The 20,430-nt window shown below is 30.5% G+C and overlaps 1 long non-coding RNA gene across 1 annotated transcript; it reads right to left on the reverse strand.

The window, feature by feature from the left end:
- Window positions 1-15,658: 15,658 nt before the first annotated feature.
- Window positions 15,659-19,497, reverse strand: LOC146997044 (uncharacterized). Its single transcript, XR_015040991.1, has 3 exons — window positions 19,279-19,497; window positions 18,799-18,863; window positions 15,659-15,769 (listed from the first exon to the last, which is right to left on the reverse strand). It is a non-coding gene; the product is annotated as an uncharacterized LOC146997044 (long non-coding RNA).
- Between the last annotated feature and the right edge of the window lie 933 nt (window positions 19,498-20,430).

The raw sequence follows: 20,430 nt of genomic DNA on the forward strand, positions 1-20,430 counted from the left end.
TTGTATTAATTTAATGTATGTCCTTATTTATATTTTAAGTAGTGTTTTTAATTTAATTATATTTTAATTTAATGATCGTGATTTTGTGAGTTATAGGTTTGTAGTATTTTGGAATACGTTTGTAAGTAAATGTGCATGGAAAGAATTTTAATATTTGACCCTAAGTATTTGGAACCATTTTTAATGTTTGCGTTATAAATTGGCAGGTGAGGTTTATAATAGATAATTTAGAGGGAAAAGTTTTTGGATATTTTATTTATTTTATACGTGCAAATGTTCATCCTTGGGAAGGGTATATACTTTTTCGCGATCAGGTAATTTCATATATGTCCTTTTTACCAAATTTAAAGAGTCACAAAATTTTCATGCATTTTCGTGAAATTTTTCTAATTTATGAGAAAAAAGCAGTGTACATGGATATAGTAACGAGTGTGCGCAATGCCATTTTTGTGCAATTCTGGGAAGTTTTTAAGTAAAAATAAGTCAACGTGTACATGGTTTAATTATATTTTAATTAAATGATAATTATTTGGGGAATTATATGTTTGTAGCAATTTGGTATACGTTTCAGTGGAAGTAAACGTGCATGGAAATAATTTAAATATTTGACACTAAGTATTTGCAACCATTTTTAATGTTTGCGTTGTAAATTTGTTGGTGACGTTTATAATAGATAATTTAGAGGTAAAAGTTTTGGATATTTAATTTATTTTATACGTGGAAATGTTCATCCTTGGAAAGGGTATATACTTTTTCGCAATCAGGTAATTTCATATATGTCCTTTTTACCGAATTTAAAGATTCACAAAATTTTTATGCATTTTCGTGAAATTTTTCTAATTTATGAGAAAAAAGCAGTGTACATGGATATAGTGAAGAGTGTGCGCAATGCCATTTTTGTGCAATTCTGGGATGTTTTTTTAAGTAAAAATAAGTCGACGTGTACATGGTTACTATGTATGTGCGATTCTGAAAAACGTGGCAAGGAGTTTGCGATTCTGCACTTTTTCCCAATTTTGCAGTTAATATTTGTAGTATATTAAGCAGATTTGTTCCATAAAATTTCTAGCATAAGTGTAATTCGGCTAGCAGATTGTTGGAAAAAGTGTTCAGTAAATAAAAAGAAAAGAAACATGTCTTTACTTCGTGAAGACAAAATGGCACCGAAAAAAAAAGTAGAAGGTTGCTGCAGCAGAGTTGGTCGCCAAAAAATCGGCAAGTTACCATAATCCAAAGATTAACCCCTTTATCACCTTACCGAAATGTCGCAAAACTACTTGTTACAATATTCCAAAGATTAGCCGAAACTTGATTTTTGATTTGCAAGAATGCACACTTTATAAGCATGAACATGTATGTACAAGTAAAAAAAAAAAAAAAATCTTTTTCACTTGTAACTGTCTTATTGTTCTTGGCAAAAATCATCATTATAAGCATCTCAAGCATACAAAAGAAAGTGTCTTAAATGGTTCCCATAATAATGCAACTTTGGAAATGAATAGAAACTAGCAATATATGGCACTTTGCCACCATTTTTATGGTTTTTAATTCAAGGAAAACCTTTTTCTGGAATCTAAGATGTGCTTGTAAAGCAGGAATCTCATAGAAATTTGCTGTGCTACTTTAAAATTTTATTTCATGGAACTTATTGAAGTAACTTTGCTTTTCTTCAACCTGTTTTTTAATAACCCGTATTTTTTTATAAAATTATAATCATAAATGCTTTTTTATAGTTTATTTAGTCTTAAGGATAAAATGGTAAAAAATACTGAAATTATGAAGATATTAAATTAAAATTTGGAACTACTCTGATATGCGCCCTCAAGTCGCCAAATTTCTCGCCAAACATTTTTGGCGGGAAACTTCACGCTGCCGTATTACTATCTAAATTTTTTGTCTATATTTCGAACTTTAAGCCTAAAATGTCTCCAAAAATGCGGTTTTCGCACATGCAAAAACTACATTTTGAACACATGATTTAAGCTAAAAATCCGAAACAAAAACAAAAAATTTAGATAGCAAAAACGTAAAGTTTCTAACCAAAAATATTTGACAAGAATCCATGTACACAGCGACGTGTTTTAACTTAAAAAAAGTCTACGAATGGCACAATGTAGGCAACGAACGAATTTACAAGCTACGCACACCTCGTTTTAATAAATTAACATAACAATAAATTTCAAAGAATACCATGTACACAGCATCCTGTTTAAACTTAAAAAAAAACATCTACGAATTGCAAAATTTAGGCAAGGAACGAATCTACGATCTACGCACACCTCGCTTTAGTAAAATAACATAATAACAATAAATTTCAAATAATACCATGTGCACAGCGTTTTGTTTAAAAAACCACAATAACGACAGAAATTCATACTAAATAACCAATGAACATAGCATTCTACAAAATAAGAACAAGAATAAAATAAAATGCACTTACCATGAATTAATGCTTTTTCGAGCAGCAGAAATACCAATTTCATACCGCCTTTAACATGCCGCCACGTAATTACTATCATATTTACGTGACAGCCAGACACACTCCAGAAAATTCATACTATGGTTCACAAATAAATAAAATCACAATTCCCTACTTCTATCATGCACAGCCATTAAAAATAATCTCCCAGACCCTCTTTCCACAACTCGAAATATCCACTACCTCTCAACAGGATGGCTACAATGTTATTTCCTTTTGCCGAACTTCAATTCAACAACTTCTACCATTTTATCTTTCCCTCCCATCTTCTCAGACACAGACGCGAATCAACGAGCTCCAGCTAAAGATTGTTCAACGTCAACAGGGTTGCCATAGAACATGCAATCGCGCTAAAAACCAGTGCAGAACACATATCGCCTCATTTGGTGAAATTAGGGTGTATATCAGAGTTGTACCTAAATTTTTTTTCAATATAAATATATCAAATTTTATATTTTAAATATTTTCCCCCCTTGATGTTAATTAATATATGTGTTTAATGGAAGTATGAGAGGAATTTTGTAAATTCTTCAGTTTCTTTCTTTCTTTCTTTTTTCTTTTTTTTTTTCTTTTTTTTTTTTTTTTTAATATTTAGCACTTCAAGCATAGATATTTAATATTTAGTGAGTAACTTCTTAAATTTATGCATGTAAGTTTTTGTTGCATAGACATAAGACATTTTTCATGATATGCTCATGAATTGAATGTAAAAAATACCTACACAGCATGCATTTAATTCAGCATTCTGTGCAACTTTGTATGCATAAAGTAAGATGCAACTCTTTAGATATAAATATTAGGTATTCATCAGGTACCGGGATCAGATTCAGAAATGTATGCATACATACATAAATTTCTGAATCCTGTCCCAGTAACAGAAAAGGGGAACCAAATATTAACTAAAATAGCATTAGTCTCATTTACGTCGTTAATGCTGAAACATTTTCCTTGCTTTTACTACCGTACACATCTCATTTGTGATATTGCATTTTTCTTGTCAAGGTCACCAATGGCTAATCAGCAGGGTTCTAAGCATACTTACAGCAGAAAGTACATGATATTGAGCATAAATGTGTCAATTGTTTCTTCTTAAACATGCTATTTGGCAACAGCAGTGTGGCATAAAGCATATGGAATTTATATTTATGCCAGAAAAGAAAAAAGAACATGATATTAAGCATAACATTAGCAGAAAATAATGATGTTAAACATGTGTAAGTCTCATTTAGCTCATTAAACATGCAACTTAGTGCATATGCACTAAAGCTAGGAGGGAAAGAATATTAAGTGTATGTAAATGAAATTTGCCGTGTTAAACATAATGTTTAATACAGTTCAGAGTCCGAAATCCGGACCTCAAAATTACCAACAACATTTACTTGTAGGCTTTACGCATGTGCATTTAATTTCCCCCTCCGCACATAATAAAACATCTGGAGAGTCGCAATTCTTATTTTCACTTCGACACTAAATAAAATACCTTGATATTAAAGAAGCAATCATTTTAGCGTAAATTTGTATGATACGCAGCAACTTGGCTTACATCTCGAACCTAAACATTCCACATAGATACATCGTAGATCTGATGCCAACCAAAACATGACAAGTTGAGTAATGACTCATGTAGCGATGCCTAAGCATTTTTTTGTGTTATTAATTGAATGATAAATGAGCCAGTTTCCCTTAGAAAGTCCTCCACAAAGGAACTCCCCCCCCAATTAGGCAGATAGCCCTCGAGACTTTGCCATAATCACACACACACAATTGAATAATAAATGAGCATGGTAACCTATTATGTTGACATTATGCGTGGCGATTATTACAGATTAAATTAAATGAGTTAAAAATTGTTGACGGTGAAAAATTTACCAAAAATTCTTTCCATATGCTAAAAATAGATTTGTTGATAATACTCATAGACACAAAGATTACATTTAGGAATATTTAAATTAAAAATAAATCATTTGTTGTTCATGCAAATCCAAAACCAGCGGCAGGACTCGTATGGCCGCGTTGAGTCGCAGAATTTAGGACCCACGGAGACTGCATCAGGCGGTAAGATAGCTAGCGCCGGCCCTCAGTAAGGTAATGTATATATGGGAATATGGCCTGTATATGTAGGAATTTATTTATTCAGAACTTTGATAAGCCTTAAGCATGTGCAAAAAATAGACATAAGTATAATAAATAACTAAAGTAATACAATTCAGGCTTAATTGTCTCAGTGTGCGATAGAAGCAAGATAAAATTTAACAGAACGACTTGTTTTTTATCAAGCTCATGATTGCATATCTAAGTATATAATGTGAAGGATAGCTAACTTTGATCTTCATAGCTGCTAATTGTAAAGGTTTTCGGATATCGCAAACAAAGGTGAAATATTTCAATTAACATATTTTGTAAAGAAATGTGGAAAAGCGGAAATAAATGAAGATGATAAGAAAGAAGTTTTTCTTTGTGATGACAATGCTTCTCAATCATGAATCAATTAATGAATGGCAAAATCTATAGTATGGTTCCAAATCACCAAAATACCGAAAGTGAAGAAAAGCGACAGAGAAGTTACTGAAAACGAGAAAATTTCAATTGACAAGGTAGTCGGAATTTTTGAAATAGCAGCTACAGGACTTCAACAATGTAACTAAACAGGAGATATGTCCGTCTGTCTGTAGAATTAAAGAGAATGTATTAGCACAAAAAATGAAGCAACTTACATTGAAAGAAATGTCTAATAAGGTAAACAAATAAATATTAAGCTTTTTTTGTAAATTTTGTTACCCTTTACATCATAAATACTTCATTATTTTATAAATCACGATTTCGTATTTTTAATTGTATAATTTTTGCATGCCATCTCATCAAATTTAAATTAATCTAATATCCGGAAAAATTCCAAATCTGGAATTGCTGCAGTCCCGATGAGTCTGGATTTTGGACATTCTACTGTACATGTAAATTTATGTTAGAAAGAAAAGCAAAACAATATATAATTAAATATTAACATAAAAATAAATGCTATTTATGGAAATTGTTTTGAATTAATTCTGTATTTGTAAAACAGTTACAAATACTTGTATACATACAGCAGTGCTTCATTTGCCTTTTATTAGATTTCTCTGGCCATTTTTCCGAAAACAAAACCGTTAAGAATAGTACATTTTCAGAAAACAATCATACTTAAAATTTCCTACAGTGAGTCTTGCACATTATGTTTAATTTCATGTACAAGTATTCAAATGAGTGATCTATTAGATTTTTAGAATATGGACCACTTTTTTACAGCTTCACTATGGAAAAAGATAATGTTGAAATCATGCAAAATAATAAAAATTAGTGAAGAATAAATTATGTGTAGGAAGTCAATGAGGATTGTGATATAATGTGCAAATTGTGCGTAGCAGTCAAAGAAAACAATGACAATACAAGAAAAATGGGGTAAAAGTTTACAATTGTGTACACCTTTTTTTTTTTTTTTTTTTTGGTGATTTTTTTATGATGCCAATATCGGCAGCAGAAAAGCACAATTTCAAGATGGCCGCTACATGAAACCAAAATAACAAGTCAAAGAATTGTACAAACAGTATGTCCATGTACACATCAATCTATTTTCACTTTAAAAAAATCAGAGAATCACACAAACTAGGCATTGCGCACTTCCTTAACTTTCCACGTGCGCATCAATCTATTTTCACTTAAATAAAGTTAGGAAGCTAAAAGTTAAAACTATCATGGTGACCAGAATGGGGGTTTTATCGCCAAAATCAATCAAAATTTCTCGCCAATTGAAAGAGAACCAAATGTACACTAGAGCCAAGAAATGGATGTGTAATGGAGTTACTAGTTTTTTTCTCTTTCTTTTTTTTACTAAGTAAGGCATACAGACAAGATTTATTTGAAGTATTTCATATGGCATTTTTCAAAAGTATTGTGAAAATTGTCTTCACTATTTGCTGTAAATGCAGTACAAAGTGTGATGTTGGAACTTGTGCGATTCCGCATTTGGAATTTTTTCGAATATTAGATCATCTTCCTAAATCTAGTAAGAGGGCAGTTGGGAATTATAAAATTAAAAGTGTGAAATAATGACTTATCAAACAATAAAGCATTTATGATCTAAATGGTATAAAAATTTACAAAAAACAAAGCTTTATATTTATTTGTTCACTTTATTAAGCATATTTTTCACTGTAAGTTGTTTTGTTTTTACGTTGATAGAAAAAACTTATTTCGGGGCCCAACTTGACGAAAGTTGCGATTTTTTTTTTTTTTTTTTTTTTTTTTTTTTTTTTTTTTTTTTTTGGTGCTATTCCTGTTTCTGTGCAGTGCCCTCTCAAGTAAAATGTCATCCAAAACATAGCTAAAACAAAAAAGTATAATCTAAATAAACTGCATTTTAAATCAAAATAAAGCACGAATATACAGATTATACAGATCTGTGCAGTACGGAAAAGAAATATCGACTTACCTTTGTGTCTTTGGAAATTGTGTCTTTGGATTGTTTTGTGCGAAATTCATTAACAGCAACCAAAAACGGTTTAAAATTATTTGAACTGGAATCTGTATACTGCCATCGGCACATAATTTCTCAAAAGTAAGAATAAAAATATCCTTTGCAGTGCCGGACTGTCAATGGCATTTCTTTTTAAAATCACTTTTTATTACTCTTTACATATGGTATGGTTCATCTTGGGGTGATCCTCAGTAAAACTCTCTCATGGCACCCACACATAACCCCTTAATTTCTTGAAACAGTGTACTTTTAATAGATTACCAGTTGCTTATTTATAAAACTGTATTGCGTCTTATACTATGCATATTAATGTAAATCATACAGGAAAAAGTTCCAGCAGGCACAAAATTGTGCCCTAAGACAGATCACCAACTTGGCCTGGTACGTTCGAAATCAAAAACTTCATGATGAATTAGGCAATTGAACAACTGAAATATATTTATGCTAAACTCTCAAGTGTGTATATGTTATATGCATTTCTAGACTCAGGTTAAAGCCAGCTTGTTCCCCTTTTCAGCTTTCCCAGATGGCATTTTTGGGTCTTGGAACTCTGCGCACACTTTATTTCTTCTAGAATTACCAGTTATCTACTCTCCTTTTACTAAAAATCATAACATAATAATTTGAAAAAAAAATTATGTTAGTTACTCATGACAACATTCGAAACAACCTACATGTTCAACAAGGGGTAGGGTCCTTGACCCAGGCACCCTGGTGCTACACCGCTTCCATGTGAGCGAGATATGATATGGTTCATTAGAGAAACATCTTCATATACGTACAGCAGAAAAAAACTGATTTGTAAGGCATGTAAGTGTTCATTTAGATGGAAGGACATTTTAAATATGCATATACTTAATCGCACAGGAAAAAAAACCTCACGTGTGTGAGGTATGTAACAAGTCATTTGTTCCAACTAGTTATTTAAACAATCATATACTTATTCATAAATGCGAGAAACCTCATATATGTGAGATATGTAATCAGACATTTACTGAAAAGGGAACTTTAAAAAAGCCATCTGCTTAGTTACACAGGAGAAAAACCTCATGTGCGTGAGATATGTAATAAGTCATTTAAAAACCCATATGCGTATTCACACAGGAGAGAAACGTTATGTGTCTGATGTATGTAACAAATCGTTTGCTCAAACTGATCATTTAAAAACCCATATGCTTATTCCCACAGGAGAGAAACTTTATGCATGTGAGGAATGTAACAGGTCATTTACTGTAAAAGGTGATTTAAAAAGACATATACTTATTGACACAAGAAAGAAATGTTTTGTGTGTTAGTTATGTAACAAGTCACTTACTCAAAAAGGAAATTTAAAGAGACATATGCTTAATCACATAGGAGAGAGACCTCATTTGTGTGAGGTATGCAACAAGTCATTTACTCTAAAAGAAGGTATGTAACAAGTCATTTACTCTAAAAGAGAATTTAAACAGATATATGCTAATTCACACAGGAGAGACACCTCATGAGTGTGAGATATGAAATAAGTTACTTGCTGACAAGTGTAGTTTAAACAAACATGCACTTATCCACACCTGAGAGAAACCTTATGTGTATGATATATGTAATATGTCATTTACTCACAAACCCAGTTTAAACAAAAATGTACTTATCCACACAGGAGAGAAACCTCATGTGTGTAATATATGTAAAGGAGTCCTTAACTCACAAACATCTTTTAAACAACCATATACTTATTCGCAAGGAGAGAAACTCCCTGAGTTACATATGTAAGAAATTGCTTAAATGTTATAAAAATTGAAACGTGGATGCCTACAAATAATAGAAGGCTAGTGTCTTTTGTTAAAAAGCTAGATTAACAAGAAAGTTTACTCATCTGTGCAGTAATGACTTGACCATGCTATAAAGAAATGTCTTTCTATGAGGTGTATTTAACTTGTATTTTCATATCAATTCTTAATAAATCATTTGTTTCTTTCCACAAGATTAAAACTTCATGTTTGAGAGATAATTCAGAAGTCATTTTATCATCATGTTAGTGCGAAATACAACAGACTTATTTTTCATGAAATTTGTTCCTCGAAATCATGCCATTAGTATATCCCACTACATGTGTTTTCTGTGCGATATGTATTAGTATTTCATATCACATATGCAGGCTGATTAAAGTATTTCTGATTTAAAACAATTCTTATTCTTGGTATTTAATTAGTAATGAAAGATTTAAAACGGCATGTTCGAACTGTGAAAAGGTAATGACTGCTTATAATGTTTTGAATCAAGAAATTGTATTCGTGTCACATTCCTCCCATTCAGGTAATGTCATGAAATGCTTGAAATGTTGAACATTTTCATTTGACTGGAAATTTCATTTACATTTTTCACTGTAATCCACTTTTCACTGCATTTTTGTAAAAAGTATGGAATGTGAAATATCTTGTTTTGTGATAACTTTGGTATTCTAGGATTTAAGTAGTTCTATCTTCCTTGTTAACTTCTGGAACTGCTTTTTTAATGTTGAGAATGGTTAGAATTTAGATTTCAGTAAGCTTATGTGTTCAGTGTCATATATTTAAAATGTTAATTTTGGACTATGTGTTTGATGGTCCAATGCAGCCACTATGCAGCTTGTAGTGTCTTTGAACAAAGTCAGAATTTCTTGAGGTTTTTTTTTTTTTTTTTTTTTTTTTTTTCCTTTCTGTGGTAGTGCATAATCATTCGTCCAGCAACCATGGGTATAATAATCCTTCAGTTAAGCAATTCTGCCATTTTGTGCGTTTCATTTTTGTTGGATTTCAAAGTCGAACAGTTTTTTTGTCTTAAACTTAGTCTTAAACTATGGCCTTGTAGCATTTGCAAGCAATGGAAAATACTGGTGTAAAATTTCTGCAAGAACACAAAATTTTGCTGAAAATTTTCTAAATAAAACAACGAGGAAATTCTTTTCCTCCATAATCGAGTGTTGCATGAACCCAGTTTTGAGCAATTCCACCATTTTTTTATGCAAAAACAGATAGCTTTGTCCTTGAGGAGGAGAAAATTGCAAAAGAATAACGGAAAGATTTGAAGAAGCATGTATTTTATTTTTTTTTATTCATTGCTTATTTAATAATTCAAATTTGTATTTTAAGGAATGTTTTGTTTGGCTATATTGATAATGTTGTACCAATTTATAATAAATATTGACAGTTTGGGTATCTTTCTGGAATAAAGGTGTGAAAACCACCAACTTGCACCCAATAAGTAACTTTTCATGTATAAAAAAATGAAAAAATTGTGCAAAGATTATTTCTTTATTATATTACTACCTTTTTTTGTTGTTCATGGGTCCATGCAAATGTTTCAGATACGCTTGTTGTAATATGTCTCTGTTTATTGTCTATTATTAAGTATTCAGTTTTGATATCTGATTCCTATGGAATTTGCTGACTTTCATTTTACCACCTTCAAATTCTTCTTGATCTGAAATTCTGAAGAATGGGTTAATATTTCATAACCCTGTGCATGCTGTAGCTTTTAAGTTCATTCTATTAAACTTGGCTGTTCTTGTGCTAACAAAATATTTAATTATAGTTCTGAAATGATATATGAAAATGTTTCTCAGCTTCGATAATGATTGAATCAATTTGTGCAACAGTGCTATAGAAAAATCCCATGTGCATATATAACTAAAAAGCATTTGGAAATATCTTTGCAATGTAAGAAACAGTTATTTACTAAATATGTTTTTAAGGAACATTTTTTTTAAGTTATATTATTTTTGAAAAATTTTCGAGCAAGAAGAAGACATCATTTTTAATTTTCAAAGGCACACACTAGTTTTCGATATGCATTAACACTTATGTACCAAAGTAAACTCTCATATTTATCCTATAATTCCTGCTTTGTTTGGAATTGTTTGTACAAATCAACCTTATGACAAATGGGAGCTTAAATTTGTTATGAAATTCACTGAGGCAAAAAGAGACAACGCAGTATTATTAAAAGGAATATACTACAAATGTCTTGAAACTACAATTTAGTAATTTGTAAAATTATTTACCACAACAAGATACGGAAAAACGGGTGGTTAGGGATTGTAACATTAATTCATTGTATTGGTTAGGAATTGTAACAATAATTCATCGTACGCTATTTCATTTGAAAATCCATAGAATTTAAAATCCATCCTTATAGACTCAGTTAAGAAATCAAAATGGGTGTAGCTAGAGTTTCATATCCTAGCCTCTTTAAGGGCAAACTTAGTTTTTGGAAAAAAATTCAAGAAATGTCTTGCAAAATACTTGAAATCAGTTTTTTCCCCTGAATTAATATTATGTAAGATTTTATTTATGTCAGTATTAACTTACTCCCAAAGCAGGGGCGGCCAAACGAATACCCCCTGCCCGCAGGAAATTAAAGAAATAGAATACAGTATTTATATAATGTATTTACAATATTACTATACGGGTGACAGCAGAGAGCGACTCCGAAAACACGGCCGGCTTACAAGTACTACTCCAGTATCTTCCGAAATCCACAACTGTACAACGACAGAATTCCATGACGCCAAGGAGCTCGGCGTCGGACGTTTAAAAGGAACTTTTTACTGTAGACAGCTGTAACAGAGCAAGGACAGACAAAGTAGGCGTAATGGCAAACCGCACATTGAGTTGAACAGTGTTAAGCGAATTTCGCTTACTGCGCATGCTTGATGGTGTACCTTTGGCGTGGGAAGAAATATTGGCGACTAAAAGCAACCCTACGCTAGCAAATTCGTGATCTCCATGGCTGTCGAGTGATGTGTACAACTGCAATGTTGTGGAACTTTGTTTATTAGTTATTTTAACGTTCATACCGATTGCACTTGCTTATTTTTCTAATATATGTTTCATTTTAATTTGTCTAACAGTGCATTTAATAATTGTTACCATATATTGTGCTTAATAATTCGTTATTTAGATGTAATTTGTTTACATGTTGTAATTCTCAGTAATGTAAACTGGATTTTCCCGCTTAGTTTGTTAACGTATATTCGCGCTTTTATTTCTTATTTAAAAGAATTAAATAAACAGCATTAAGGAATTGTAAAATTTCTTCAATGTTATTTGCAAACACTTGCTATATTTTTTACGTATGTCCGTGTTTCTTTGCGTATGTACGATTGTAACGTATGGTAAATTATGAATTGTTTTTATTCCTTAAAAGTGTAACTAATATATCCTGAATTTCAGTCTTTTTCTGAGCGAAAATTCGTACAGTTCCAAAGTGAAGTGCAGAATTTCATAAGTATTACATCTTACATTTTGAATGCAAACACTGCTTCACATTATTTCGTAATAATTATTTACATCTCCATCTGTGCCTGTATCAATTTTTTCATCGGATTATTTATCAGTAATTCCTAGTAGAATTAGAAATATATTATTAGAAAAGGTTTTTCCTGTATCATCTGCAAGGAACAGAAATTTAAAGCGATGAATTATTGGAATGAATTTTAGCCAGCATTTGAAGTTATTTAGATTTCTGTTGCATTAAAAATTATTTAAAAGCTGTATAGAAATATTATTTTGAAATGCAAACATTTTAAGTGCCAAAATTAAAAGTATTTAAAAGGTAGCTATTGTCATTGATGATAGATTAATTGACTTGTCAAGGGAAACAAACCAAGACTTCAGTACATAAACAATATATTTTTTATTCTGGGGGTTGAACATTGTTATTAATGGTGATGTAATCAAATAAATAACAAAGAATCTGCAAGTGAAACTATTTTACCATTTCTATGAATTTAGATATTTTTCCGAATATTCCAAGCATTTAAAAGAAATATATTTTACATATTTTGTAACTGTGAATGTATTCGTAGTTGTGGAAGTTCTGAATATCTGCAGAAACACATATTTTGGTCTATGACTTAGCTGACTTAGTTAAGTTAAGAAATAAATTTTTCTTTAATATTAACAAATGATTATATATTAATAAGAAATTGGTACATTTGTAATTCCCCCAAAAATTCTTTAAGAGTGGCAAATACGTACATAAATTTGATTTCCCCCCAGTATGTGTGACGAGTACGTTCCATTAGACTTCATGATTATTTTGTAACAGCTCTACTTATTGCCAAAATTGGGTCTTTATGCATATATATATATATGTATAATGCATACAACATACATGCAAAGTTATGATAGCTGTTAATATATCATAATTGATTAAACATTTCGAATACTGTTTCTCTTTCAAGACATGTACTCTCAAATGTTTTCATAACAACTTCTGTATTTATTTAGGAAAAATTCTACTGATAAAATACTACACACAGAAATATTTTTAAAATGTTGTTTATGAATGCTGTTGATTTTTCAGAGACACAGTAACAATTTAACTGGTTATAACCTTAACAGAGCAGAGATGTCAAACAGAAAAAGAAATGCCATTAGAAATGCTCAAATGCCAAATTAAAATATTTGATCATAAAACAAATGCAATTACAGTTAACTTATTTTCGAACTTGAAGATTGATTATCAAGTATAAGTTAATGTTTAATGAAAGAATTTCATGAAAACAACCTAAATTTGAAGTACAATGAAAATAGTAGGTTTTATTTTACCAAAATAGCTTAGTTCAATGATTTTGTCAATGTATTCTTTATGTTTATTTATGGGAAATTAACAGAATGTAACCTATGTTATGACTATAAAGGTAATTTTTATTTTTAACTCTCGCTAATTAAATATAAAACAGTTACAAAAGTCTGAATATTTGGTGTAAAATTCGAGTTTTCATTATTAAGATTAAATGCCTTTTCCACCGATTACTTTTCTTGATTTAATAAATCTCCTTTTGGTCTTTCTTACACCTTATACGAGTTTCACCCACTTTGGTAATATATACTGTGTGAGAACTCTGGAAAACTTAAGCAATTTCTCGTTATGTTTTGGAAATTACAACAGAGGTTTGGAATTGGTGTAAAAAAACCCTTTTATAGACTCGGACAAATTAACAGAGTGCACAGCTTGTTCATACAGAATCAGCCAGCATTTATGGCGTAAATCAAAAGTAATGAAATGAATTCACCTCATTTGAATACACTCAAAATTAGCATTCTGGCAGGAAAATGGAAAGGAAAAAAGAAAAGCTAATTATCATAAAATAGCTGGTTAATAAAAATAAATGAGAACTCTACAACCTCAATTCACTATTTTAATTTAGCCATTTTCATTTTTATGCAGCCTTTATATCGAGGTATGCATTTGTTTTGGTGTCAATAAACTTAATTCTTTCATTTTTTACCCGATTACATAACATCACATGCAACAGCTGTAAATATGAAAAACACATGCATGTATCCAGCAGCATGTTAATTTCTTTTGAATATATGGTGTCTGTCATCTACAAAAGAAAACTGTAAATTCAAAATATAAGATGTGAACATAGGTCTCCTGTTGGATAATATAAGAAAGTCACACTTTCTGGTATTACTATTATTTTTTAATTATTTGTAGGACCTAAATAATAAAAAATAATAATTAAAAATTAAACATTGTGTAGAGAGTAAAAAAGCATAACGCAGAAACTTGTTGAAAAATTAACATGTATATCACTTTGCCCGAGTGTTATGGTTAGAATCCCATCTGTATAATAATATATGCATTTGACATTATTAGGTATTGCTAATTAAATTGACATTTAAATACTTCAATGAAATATTAAGAAAATGAGAAAAATTATGAATACTACTTACTATATGATATGAATTTTTTAAAAGTGAGCTAATTAATAAACAAAGAGCAAAATATATAGTTCCATATTCCTTACGCTGAAGTCTACTTCATGCTTATTATATCATCATTAGTTATGAGGGAAGAACATTTGTGGTCTTCACTTTGCAAAATCATGAGGAACATTTTAATAATATAGGAAAATTTCATATAATGGCTAGTAGCTGAACTGAATGAAATGAGTATTTTAAATTCACTAGAAATTTAGGGTCGTGTAATGTTTAAATATTTCAAGTTTTGGAAGAAACTATTTAAATGTCTTCTTTTTTGGGGGTGGGTTGCTTTAACTGCTTTTGGGTTACAGATTTCAGCCATATAATCTCATAAATGGGATTTAAAGATTAATTTTTTAACCCAGGCAGATCATATTTCTTCATATGAAATTATTGTTCAAAATTTATTCACTGCCTTATTCATTACACACAATATATTCATATACTAATTAATCATATATTATTACAATATTCAAATACTAATAATTAAATCCTTAAAAAATGTTCCTCTATTAAAAGGAAAAACATTTTAAAATGTCCAATTGAGCAGTATTTATTTTACCTCAAAATATGTCACTATTGTATTATTTTTCAAATTCGTTATTAATACATGAATTAAGTAAACTCAAGTATTATTTAGAATTGAGGATTAGTGATATAGGATGTTTAGAATGTTCAGGGTTTTATGGAAAAGTACTACTGAATGGTAAAAAGGTTTATTAAAGTTCAAATACAGTAATTCAATGATGTAATATACACATATAATTAATATGAACAACAAACGATTAGTATAAAATGCATGACAGAGCAAGAATGAAAACATACATGAATTTACAATAACATAAGTTGCAAAATAAACAGAATACAGGAAAACTCGCATAAATTTACAATAATACGAAACAATTAAGTGTTATGAGTAATAATATTAGTCATATTTTTCTTTATAGTTAAATCTTCATTTTCATTGCTCTTTTAATATCTTGTGTTGGTGGTTGGCCTGCACGCATTCTTTAAGCGATAATCTCTGTGGCACTTCATCAAACCCTAAATTGTTGAAACAAACATTATCAAACGCTAACTTCTAATGACATTAATACATGCATCATAACAAATACACAATGAATATTAAGAAAATGTTAATGTACCAATATTTCTTGTTTTAGTAGTATCAATTATTGAAATATCATAAAAGAGGAATTAGACATTTTTGATTAAACATTCAATTATACATCTATCAATTTCAGTGTTATAGTGTGGCACCAGGGTAACTATGCGAGACACACTAATCCCCTCGAAGATTTCTGATTTACAAAATAATTTTGGCAGTAACTTGTAAAGGCTAAATAATATTATCAAAAAGATACAATTCTTCTTAAGTAATTACGTATATTTTGCAGAAATACTTTGGAACTGTTTGAGCTGGTATTCGTGAGAATCCTTGAGTAATTTTTTTGAATGCAGAATAGTTTAACTGAGAAACAACAGAATGCAGCCAAATGATATCCCTAAGTATTATTTCATTTCACTTTCTAATGCATGCATAATAGCATTAATTAAGAATTTAATAAAAACATTAAAAATAATTACATGAAGCAAGATCTCTAAAATTTCAAAATTGCACATAAAAATCTAGTTTAATATCTGCAATACATTTTTAACTCATCATATTTTCATAAATTTAACTTTACAATCTAAGACTAATTACAATAAAGCATACTTTATGACACAAGAATATGAACTTCCAGATAATGTGTATCATTTAGTCTGAGATTAAAAACTATGCTAGGAAACATTCTGGAAAACCATATTTAATACGTTTTAAACTATTTTACTTTCCTAGATAATCTCATCAAAATTATTAAATATTCATCAATCTTTTGATCGTCAGTTTCTGTTACCTGCCAGCGAGGTAGAATGTATTCACCAAGACACAAAGAATATGTATTATATACATGTAAAATATAGAAAATACAGTGGCTTTGCTCTGCGCGAGCATGCAACCTATAATTAACTTATTGCAGTTTCAGGATCTTATCCTAGACCAGTACTTTCGAGAACATTCTGGCATGTTATATAACCGCTAGTACACATACTGAATACGTGCCATTTTTCGTCAGACTGCTTTCTTCTACCGCTGCTACAAGACCTTGCAGCTGCTCCTCCCATCTTGTTCTTTCCTTTGTTAAAGCAGATATGATGTAAAGTCTAAATTTAATCTTACTTAGTTTAAATCAATATTGAATATATAATTTTGAGAATTTCATCTAAAGTCAAAATGATCTGCTGAGAGAATTGAATAAAGATGTGGGATCTAAAAAGCTAAATCCTTCTTTGTCGTCATTTTGCAACCTTCTACCCAGCCATAACAATGCCCGGTCTATGATCTAGTTATATTGTCACGCTTTGGTCATTCCTGTGCCTGCCAAAATATTACATATACACGTATGAAAATTATTAATATAAGCTACATAATGTAATATTAATAATTTTCATACGTGTATAATTTTCTAATGATTGTTTTGTCACAGTAATTACAATAAAAGTCTGAAATATTGCCATGTCTTGCAAAATATCAACTAAATCTGTACACAAGATAAGAAATATCAACTAAATCTATACACAAGAATTTTCCATTAAAAATTTCTGTGCAGACCTGATAATCATTATATATACTGCTCTTTGTATAATGTACTGAACTGTAAAGCTCCAGGTATACAAAACATTTCAAGACACTCGATATTTATTATGTTGCAGAAGCAAACTGTTTATTTTCAATATATATAATAAATAAGCAAAGATGATACGTGACAATCTTTCAGTTCTATAATTTTTATATCTAATATTCAGTGCACTATTATGCTAATAAGCAATCTTTATTCTCAAATCCTTGCATTATATGTTGGTGATTATGGGTGGTCTATTATTCATCTGTTTTCTTATCCGTCATGGCGACTACACTAAGTCTGTTAATCAAAGCTCAAATGTATGCCTGTCTCGTGTAATTTTAAAGAAATATTTGAAGGAAAGATAGGTTAAATTACATAATAATTATACATACTTTGCCTGTGTGTTTACAGTCAGACATAATATTCAACAACTAATATGCTTGAAAATGCCCAAGTGGGATTTGAATGGCTTCAATAACATATACTGGAAAATTAAATAAAAGTATTATAAAAATATTGCGCCCATTTGGATGGCTTAAATAATAGTTGTGTAATAAAAGAACATTTTAGGTTTGATATTAACTAATTAATTTTTTTTTATTTTATCTCTTTGACCTTTAAAATGAAGAGGTAATGTTTCTAGTTGATATTATGCGAAAACCTGAAAAGCAAACAAAAACTACACTAAATCTAAAAATGTTTCCAAAGTTCACACATCTGCAAGAAACTAATAAGGTCAACAATGCCTGCTTAACTGAATTTGTTGGCAGATGATGATTCAAATCTGAATATAGAAGACATGTAAACAGTATAAAAGCATATCAAATTTATATCAGTGTACGAGTCATCATATGTGTGAATGAGTGCATACTATAAATTAAGTACAAGTCTTACTCTGAACTATTTAGTATGCTTATACACTAATTTTTGCATTTTCTTAATTCATATTTTTAATTAGCATTATTACAAAATTAAATAATATCTGTAATAATTGTAACTGAAACAATTTTATTTGAAATTTCACCTCTTTCATAATAACCACAATTGCCTAGTACATATTCATTAGCAAAGCATACAATTACGTGCTTCACAGTATTATTAACAGTAAGGATGCTATCACACGTCAGTTTGTTTCGGAAGAATAACTGTTTGGCACAATTTTTCTGCTTTGTCACAACAGCCAATTATCATAGATCACTTTGGGTTTAACATGGGAAACTGGTTCCCCATTACAAACAAGCTGATAGTTGATTGATTGAAAATGAACAATTTGCAATTTTTTTAGAAAGGAAGGAAAACGTTGCATGTCTTTCTTTCAATAGTAAACCAGGCAGAAAAATTGTTTGAAACAAGTTGTTCATGTGAAACAAATGCCGTGTGATAAGGGTCTCAGACATCATTACTTACATCTAACATTTCACTTCCAGAAACAAGGGTCAAAATTTTTCAGCTGCCATTCACTGTGCCAATGCCTGAAATTAAAAAAAAAAAAAAAAACATTTTATAAAAATCTTTAAAAGGATGATTCAAGTATTGAAAAATCTTAGATCATAACTTGGTCATACACACAAAATATATTATTTTTTATACCAATAAAATAATATGTTGTTCAGTGCTGAATGAATTATTTAACAATAGGAGAGGGTCAATGGTTGTGAAATCACATCATAATAATAAGAGAATTTATAAAAAATTAAATAAGGGGTTTTATTTAAATTTTATTATTTAGTTAAGAATAATTATCCTACTAACTTTAATTCATATATTCAACTCTGAAACACACTTTCTACAACTTATCTTTGGCTACTATAGTCTGTGTAGTCAGCTTGACTACACAGACTATAGTAGCCAAAGATAAGTTGTAGAAAGTGTGTTTCAGAGACATACCTGAAAGCAATCTCGCAATAGCATTTGGTTTGAAGCTCGCGCTATCCACTGGAGCATCTGCATTTACGCTACTTCCTTTACCCATTTTGTGCACTCTTCAATCGAATTTAAACTTGATCGTATCGTTCAGCTTTCCAGTTGTTGGAGCAGTACAGGAAAAAAATCTAATTTTACACAGTAATTACTTTACATTGCACATATACTCTATGAAGACTTAAACGCCGGATTTGTTTACAATCATATGGCGGTACATCTACCACATACCGTATTTATCCTCTTTTTCAAATCGCGCCAACATAATAATTGCGCCAAATTTGTTTCTGGGCATGCGCAGTATGCGACATTCGTTTAACACTGTTCAACTCAATGTGCGGTTTGCCATGTCTTGTTTCAGACAGATGTCTTGTTTTGCACCCGCTAAGTCTTTCTGCACGGGTTAAGCACCGCAGTTCAACATATATAGAAAGAGGGACAATTTCGTATTTGAGGAGAGTATAAAGGAACTTCGTACATTTTTTACGAGTTCAAAAGGCCAGAAAGAAAAGATGGGACAAAATAAAATTTAAAATAAATAGGCCATAAATAACAGAGGGGGTGGAAAAAAGGCCTACAGAAAGAAAAGGAAAAGAAGTAGAAAATATCCTAAAATACGATTGTGTCCATGAGTGTGGTTAAGGCGTTCATCTGCAAAAATTAGTGTCTTTAAGAAGCAAACTTTAGCTAAGTTAAAAAAAATAAATAAATGAATGAATTCCTACATGGTAATGTGAATGCCCTTATCTTGAGACCTAACTAGAAAAGACATATATCATCACAGAGATGTACATAATATTTTAACTAAAAGTCCGTTACAATTATGCGACTACAAACGCTGACGGTTTACGGAAGTTAGCGGGTCTCACGTGACTGGTGGCAACAATACGTCACAAACTATTTGTCTCGGTTACTATAATTGGCTGTTTTCCACTTTTTTTATGTGAATTTCGAGAAGTTTATAGAAAATCCTTAATACCATGATGTAAACAAACACCGATGGCAAAAAATTATTTGGTAACTACATCCGTTACGTATTGATAAATGTTTCGACATGATTACATATAACTGCATTAATAACCAAATAAAACAAACTTAGATTACAAATGCGTTGTGTAA

This window comes from Stegodyphus dumicola, chromosome 5 (genome assembly GCF_044657685.1).
Source record: "Stegodyphus dumicola isolate Sdum_Otavi_A_Nest chromosome 5, ASM4465768v1".
Taxonomy (NCBI): domain Eukaryota; kingdom Metazoa; phylum Arthropoda; class Arachnida; order Araneae; family Eresidae; genus Stegodyphus; species Stegodyphus dumicola.